Source organism: Molothrus ater, chromosome 19 (genome assembly GCF_012460135.2).
Source record: "Molothrus ater isolate BHLD 08-10-18 breed brown headed cowbird chromosome 19, BPBGC_Mater_1.1, whole genome shotgun sequence".
Taxonomy (NCBI): Eukaryota; Metazoa; Chordata; class Aves; order Passeriformes; family Icteridae; genus Molothrus; species Molothrus ater.
Window position 1 is genome coordinate 4,869,294 of NC_050496.2, and position 7,495 is coordinate 4,876,788.

Consider the following 7,495-nt stretch of genomic DNA (forward strand, 5'->3'; position numbering starts at 1 on the left):
CCCAGCAGTGTCTGGTTACACAGAGGTGAGGAGAGGAAGGTGCTGGGCTGGAGCTGTGCAAGGGAGGAGCCCAGCCAGGGCTCCAGGCTGCTCCAGGTGATGGATGGCTGGGGAAGAGGACTGTGCAGAGGGCTGGGTGGTATGTGCTGGGTTTACTCTTGCTGCTAATCCTTACAACTTCCTCCACGTCTCCAGGGGATTACAGGCAGTTGATCTTGTCCAATTTAGTTTCCTGTGACTCTACAGGGAATGAATCCCCTCCTGACCCATGCAAACAGCAGCCCCCCACAGAAGAGCTTGTCCCATGCTCCTGTTTTGTGTGGGCACAAAATCAGATCTGTGTGGAATCAAATGGTTTTATCTCTGGCAAGTCTTTGGGTCACTCAAAGCTTTTGAATGCCAGTGACAGGACTGGCTCTGGTCACAGAGCATCACTGCTGGCATCAGTCAGTGGCATGTCAATGGCAAAGGGGTGATCTCTCAGCAACCATTTTCCATCCTGTCTGTGTCTTCCCCTCTCTCCTGAGACAAGTGTGATTTAAATTTGAAGAGGACAAAGAGGTCATCCAGGAAGGGACAATGGATCCTGGGCCTTTTCTTCTGGTCCTGGGTTATCCTTGGACCTCACAAAACAGGTGAAGAACAGCCACAAGCCTGTGTTGGCATCACTGGTGTCTCACTGGTGTTTATGTGGGGGCTGTGACCCCCATCTTCTCCTGTCCCCTCCCTCCCTGGTCCTGCACTGCTAAGATCCTGTGTTGCTGTGGGATCTGTGCTGGATCAGGGTTCCTGGTTTGTGGGGACCTTTGAACTTGGCTTTGTCTGAAAGCAGCCCTGGTGTGGCTCAGGAGAGCCCTGGGGCTGGGCAGCCCCTCTGAGCCTGGATGGCATCCCCAGGAGCCACAGAGATGCCAGGGTGCTGCTGGGCTCAGTGGGAGCCACTTGGGACTCTGAAAGAGAGGGGAAAGAGCTGCCCCTGGTGCAGACAGGGTGGCTGGGCAGAGCCTCAGACCCAGATCTTTGGAGCTGGGTTTATCCCAGAGCCTGAATCCTGTTGTCTGGGGCTCCTGGGATGCTGTGTGGAGATGCTGACCTCCCCCCTGCCCTGAGCCTTCGGTGTTTTACTGGGAGCCAGGGCCACCTTGTGCTGAGCCTGGGCCAAAAGTTTGCTGGACTGAGAAACGTTCTGAGAAAATGTTAGACTGAATGAAATGCTGGACTGAAAATGCTGGACTGAAAATGCTCTGAGAGTTGCTGATTCCCAAACTGCTGCTGCCACCTCAGGAAACGCTTGGCTGGCTTTGTTTGTGGGGATTCTGCTGTTCTGTAGCATTTTAAACAGATGCTGCAAGGAGATGCTTTAAAATGTGCCTCAGTGGCTGCAGTGCACTCCCTGCAAGTGGCGGTCCCAGGCTTCTCCTGCCTGCACAGTGCTCTCTGTCCCTCTGCTGGGAAGCTGCTGCTCGGCTGGGGCTGTGTGAGCCCGAACACTCTCCGAGCCAGGGCGAGGTCTCCCGTTCTCCCTCTGGGGCTCTGCTCTTTCCACCCTAAACTGGTTTTTCGAGTCATTTTTTCAGAGGTGCCTCCATCTCCGCTGCTGCTGCTCACCTGCGTTCAGGGAGGAGCCTCCCAGGAGCTGCTCTTTATGCGCCGCCGAGCGCTGTCCTTCCATCCCACACAGCAGAGCAGGGAGCAGGGAGCCACCAGAGCCGTGCCGAGCCCGGGACAGCAGCTGGGACCTGGCCAACATGTTCAAGGGGGTGGGCAAAAGCTCCCCGAGCAGAAGTTCCCCCGGCAGAGGTTCCCCTGTCAAACCGAGCAAGTAAGTGTGACCCCTCTGTGTGTCTGTGCTGTGTGACCCTCTCTGTGTCTGTGTGACCCCTCTGTGTGTCTGTGCTGTGTGACCCTCTCTGTGTCTGTGTGACCCCTCTGTGTGTCTGTGTCTGTGTGACCCTCTCTGTGCTGTGTGACCCTTGTCTGTGTCACTGCTGTGTGACCCCTGTCTGTGCTGTGACCCCTCTCTGTCTGTGTTGTGTGACCCTGAGGGATGACAAGGGATGGGTGGTCCGTGGCTTTTAAGCCTCCCTAAGTGCCATCCCCTTGTGGAGCAGCAGAAGGTTGGGGTTTGCTGGGAGCTGATACCAAAATGTGCTGCCTGGCTGCTCTCCTGGTCTCTGGTGGGCTTCATGCTCCTTCCCAGCAGTGTCTGCAGCCCCTGGGATGTGCTCAGAGCTGTGGTCATTGAGCAGGGAGGTGCAAAAAAAGCCCTTTTTGGGCAGGCAGGGGCAGGATAAAAGCAGCCTCTGTGCTTGGGTTCAATGGGGTGTGCTCAATGCTGATGCAGATCCCAAGCTGGGTCTGAGATCCTGGGATTCCCTGGCTGTGTGAGGCTCTGGGATCCTGGGATTCCCTGGCTGTGTGAGGCTCTGGGATCCCGGGATTCCCTGGCTGTGTGAGGCTCTGGGATCCTGGGATTCCCTGGCTGTGTGAGGCTCTGGGATCCCGGGATTCCCTGGCTGTGTGAGGCTCTAGGATCCCGGGATTCCCTGGCTGTGTGAGGCTCTGGGATGCTGCCCTGGATCCCTGGAGAAGGATGCTGAGCCTGCTGCTGCTCAGGGGAAGGACATAGAGGGTTGGGTTTGTTGGTAGCTGCTTTAACCCAGCCTGGGACAGGCTGGGTCTCATTGCTGAGTTTGCCTCTTTCAGACCTGTTTGGAACACCCTGCTCTGGTGGAAGGTGTCCCTGGCCATGTCTTTTAGGTCCCTTCCACCCAAACCATTCTGTGATTTTATGAAGAGTCCCTCAGTTCTGAGGGAATGAGATGTGTGATGCTTCCCAAGGATCAGGGACTCCTCTGGGAGGAGGAACTCCTGCAGGGAGATCTCAGCCCTCCCTCCAGCTGCTCTTGTTAAATCAGGATTGTTTTCCACCTTCCTCAGCAATTTTGCATGTTGTAGGGTTGGTTGATGCCATGGGAATTCTCTGCCCTGCCACTGCTGGAAGCTGAGGAAGCAGCCATGGGGGCTGTGCTGAGGAAAGGGGACATGCAGGGTGAAGGGGGTGCTGGCCACATCTCTGGGGCCACCAGCAGCACTCCAGGACAGTGTGTGTGTGTGTGTGGGGACACCTGGGGGCTCACAGCACAGTGCTGGCCCCCAAATGTGCTGTTTTGGGGCCAAACCCCCAGGTGAGCCAGCAGCCACTGCGGAGGGGGAGCTGGGCAGGGCAGCAGGGCCTGGGGACAAGGTGACCCCTCAAAGGTTGGGGCTGCCTGGGGGGATGTCAGGAGCTGGACCCCTGCCATGGGAACCTTCAGTGGAGCTGAGCATGCACAAACTCATCTCAAAGGCAGCTCTGGGGGCTCTCTGAGCACCCAGCTTTGCCTGGGGCCTGGCTGCAGTGAGGCACCTCCCCAGCAGCCTGGAGCTGTGTGAGGCTCTGCTTTATTCAGCCTCACTAATGCAATCTCTGCACCTCCCCAGCCAGCTCCCAGAGCAGGCTGGGGATTTCTCAGGAGCTGCAGAGGGTTTGGGCAGGCTCTGCCCCAGCATGAACCTCCCAGAATAACTGGAGCTGCATCCCAGAAAGATCTCACAGCTCTTCCCCTGCAGGATGGAGGCTGGAGCCAGCAACACAGCAATTCCTGAGCTGTGCTTGTTTCAGGAGGCACCAACCATCAGACACAGCCTCATTTGCTTGGCCATGGCCTGGGGCTGGGTCAGGGCCCAAAGTAGCTGAGAAAATGAAGGTGGATGAGTTGTCTTGGGAGCAGCCACCAGCACACACTCTGCAGATGGCCCCAAGAAAATGTTGGTGTCCCACAGCTTCTCTTGGTGGCCCCAAGGCCAGAGCCTCAGCAGCAGCTGAGTTTCCCTGTCTCTGGGGTTCACAGTGAGCAGCTGGACCCCCACAGAGGGCTCTTGGTCCCTGGGGCTGTGGTGTTGAGCCTCCTGCCAGGGCCCTTTGCTGTCTCACCTTGGTGGATGCACCCCAGGGAAGCATCAGCAGCACAGGTTTGTGCCCAGGGAGCTTCCTGGATGTGCCCTGCTCCAGGTGGAGGCACTGCAGGGCTGAAAGGGAAAACTCTTGGGAAGGTGGAATTGGATTGGATCCGGCTGGACTGGCTGTGACTGGGTGTGATTCTGAAAAAGGAGGTGGATGGCAAGTCATCCCCTGGGATTTAAGTGTCTCCTGGGACTTCTGCTTTTCCCACCATCTCCCTCTGCTGCTCCCATCAGCCTGCAGCAGTGTGGGGACAGGCAGGGGCTCAGGTACTGACCCAGAGCTGGCAGGGGCTCAGGTACTGACCCAGGACTGGCAGGGGCTCAGGTACTGACCCAGAGCTGGCAGGGGCTCAGGTACTGACCCAGGACTGGCAGGGGCTCAGGTACTGACCCAGAGCTGGCAGGGGATCAGGTACTGACCCAGAGCTGGCAGGGGATCAGGTGCTGACCCAGGACTGGCAGGGGATCAGGTACTGACACAGAGCTGGCAGGGAATCAGGGGTGCTCTGCTGGGATCTGCTGGCAAACCAAAATGTGCCAGGACTTCTGTGTGTGTCACGGAGAGCAGACCCAGCTTTGGGCCCTTTTCACCGCATGAGGAAGGGACAGACGGGTCAGGGACTGCCGTGGATGGAGCTGTGGTGCTGCCCAAAGTGCCCTGGCAGGGGTGACCAGGAGTGGGGGACAGTCCTGCTGCTGCTGGGAGACACCATCCCTTCTGTGCAGCTGGACTGTCCAGGAGGCAGAAAGTGGCAGGAGAAATGAACCAATTAATAATGCTAATGATAGTGCTGTGCCTCTCCTAGGCATGAGATGGCCCTAGGGAGGAGGCTGCCCTGGCTGCTGAGGAGGAGGAGCAAGAGGAGCTGTGCCCAGCTTGCCCTCAGCCATCCCGGGGCTGTGGCCGTCCCATGCTCTGTGTGTGGGGCTGGGCCCGAATTTCGGGGGGCTGAGGGGTGTCCAACATCACCTAATGGCTGCCTCTATCCCACCTGATGCCAGGCTGCCTCTCTGCAGCCCAGGTGTCAGCATGTCCAGCCTGAAATGCAGGGCCCAGCTCTGGCTGAGTGAGAGCTCCTGCCCAGGGGCAGCAGGGATGGGCAGGGGGACACCCCGAGGAGGGACAGGGATGCATCCACGGGCTGGGTGGGTGGGTGTTTGCACAGACTCCCCTCAGCACACCCCTGCTCCTCCTGAGATGATGCTCTCCAGGAATCATCCCCCCTTTCTGAAAACCAGGCTGTTGGCAGCAGCATCCTGGCCTCCAGCCTCAGGTGCTCCGTGCAGCACAGGCTGGGATGGGCTGAGTCCCTGTGACCATGAGGTTCCTGACATCTTTTCTGGCCATGGTTTTGTTATGGCTCAGCCTAAATAAAGCAGGTTCCTGTGCCCAGCCTTAGGAACTAAGGGATGGAGTGCCCTAGTGTTTCCTTCAACCAGAAGGGGAGTGCCAGCAGGAATAAGCAGGATTTTGTTGATGATCTACCATCCTGGAGAGGATGGATCCTCACTTCTCCCCTCTTGGAGCAGCACAGAGTTATCCATAGCCACATGGGCTCAAACAGGACACCCCATCCAGGTGTTTAGGCAGGAGCTGGATTCAGGCAGAGCTGCTGGGGGGCCGGTGCTGTTCCTGGGCTCTGGGAGAAGCTCCGGCCCCGGGCCCGGCCCAGCCCAGCCCAGCCCAGCCCGTGACTCACATCCCCTCCCTGCGCAGAGAGCCCGGGCAGGAAATTTGGGTGGTGCTCAAGTATTTGCTCATGGGACACCACCTCATTCCAGGCGTGTCAGGGATGAGTGGGAGGTTGTGTAACCCCTGGGGAGGGGGCACCTCCGGGAGCTCCAGCCTGCTGCACGCTCAGGCTCGCAGGGACCAAGCCCTGTGCTGCTCCCACCCACCCTGTGCATCTCCCTGGACACTGCAGGTTACACCGGGAAAGGGCAAGGATGGAGTAGGAGGGATGGTTGACGGGATGTTAAACACGGGCTGCAGCAGGGAATGATGCTTTGGTGGTGATGGATGCGCTGCTTGGGCTCCACAGTCCCTGGAATTAGACACGGAGAGCGGTGCTGCCCTGCTCAGCAGTTCCCTTTCGCCTTCTGATGAGCACTGCAGGCACGGCCAGCCTCAAAGCTGGGGCAGCTGAGAGCTTGGGAAATTAAAAACACGGGAGAGGCTGGGGAAAGGGGACAGCAGGATGCTGTGAACAGGAGCACTGGGGCTGTGCCTCCTCTGGAGCCACACTCAGTGTGCTGTGCTCAGCTCGCTTCAAACAGGAGCTGTGGCACCCAAGTGCTTGGCTTGGGATGACCATAGCACTCTCAGGCATGTTACAGTCACTTGGGGCTGTAAAAATGAAGATCCCAGCATCTGTTCCAGCCTTTGGAATGAACTGTGGGACAGCTGGAGCCACGAGTAGGAGCTGGAGCAATGACAGAGCCATTAAGGGAATCATTTCCCCCATCCTTTGTGGATTCAGGGGCTTGGAAGGAGAGCACACGGCTAAAGGGCAGGTGTGGTGGCTCTGCTGCAGGACATCACCTTTCTCCTACCTTCTTCTTCCACCCAAGAGGCACCAACCTGCCCTGAAGAAGTGTCCCCCACTCCATCTGACCCCTGGTGATGTCCCATTGTTGCTGCTCAGACTCTTTCCTGCTCTCAGCACCCAATGCACTCAGCTCTGCTGAACTTTGTCCCCTGAGCAGCATTCCGAGGCTCCATCCCTGGTGATGCTGTCCCTGCCCACTCTCCTGCAGGGCTGTGCTCTCCCTGCCTGCAGGGCAGGGCCAGCGCTGTCCCCAAGGGCAGATGCTGTCAGAAACAACAGGACATGGGGACAAAGGTGGCACTGAGGTTTGTGCTTCCTTGTCCCCAGGGAGCCTTGGGAGCCAACCTGTGCCTGGCTGAGCCTTTGGATCCAGCTGTTCCAGCAGGGCTGCTCGTTCCCTAGGGTGGGACAAGGGCTGTGATGGCACTATGATGGGATGTGTGGTGGCACTGAGGTGACAGCAGTAGGGAATGGTTGTTGGGAACCTTCAGTGGAGCTCCACTGGGGTGAGGAGGGCTGGTAGCTGTGCCACGGCCTTGGGAAATTGGAGTCTTGGAACCACAGGCCATCCTGAGCTGGAAGGGACCCACCAGGATCATCGAGTCCAACTCCTGGCCCTGTGCAGGACACCCCAAGAATCCCACCATGTGCTGAAAGCATGTCCAAACACTCCTTGAGCTCAGACAGGCTCAGTGCTGTGACCACTTCCCTGGGAGCCTGTTCAGTGCCTGAGCACCCTCTGGGTACAAAACCTTCTCCTGATATCCAACCTAAACCTGTCCTGACTCAGCTTTGTGCTGTTCCCCAAGCTCTGAAAACACCACAGCAGTCTACAGCACCCAGAGGGGCTTGTGGTCTGCACAGCAAGTCCTTGTGCCCTGCAGCCCAGTCCTGGGGTGGCACTGGGCTCTCCAGTGTCTCCCTGGGCCCAGCTGTGGGGA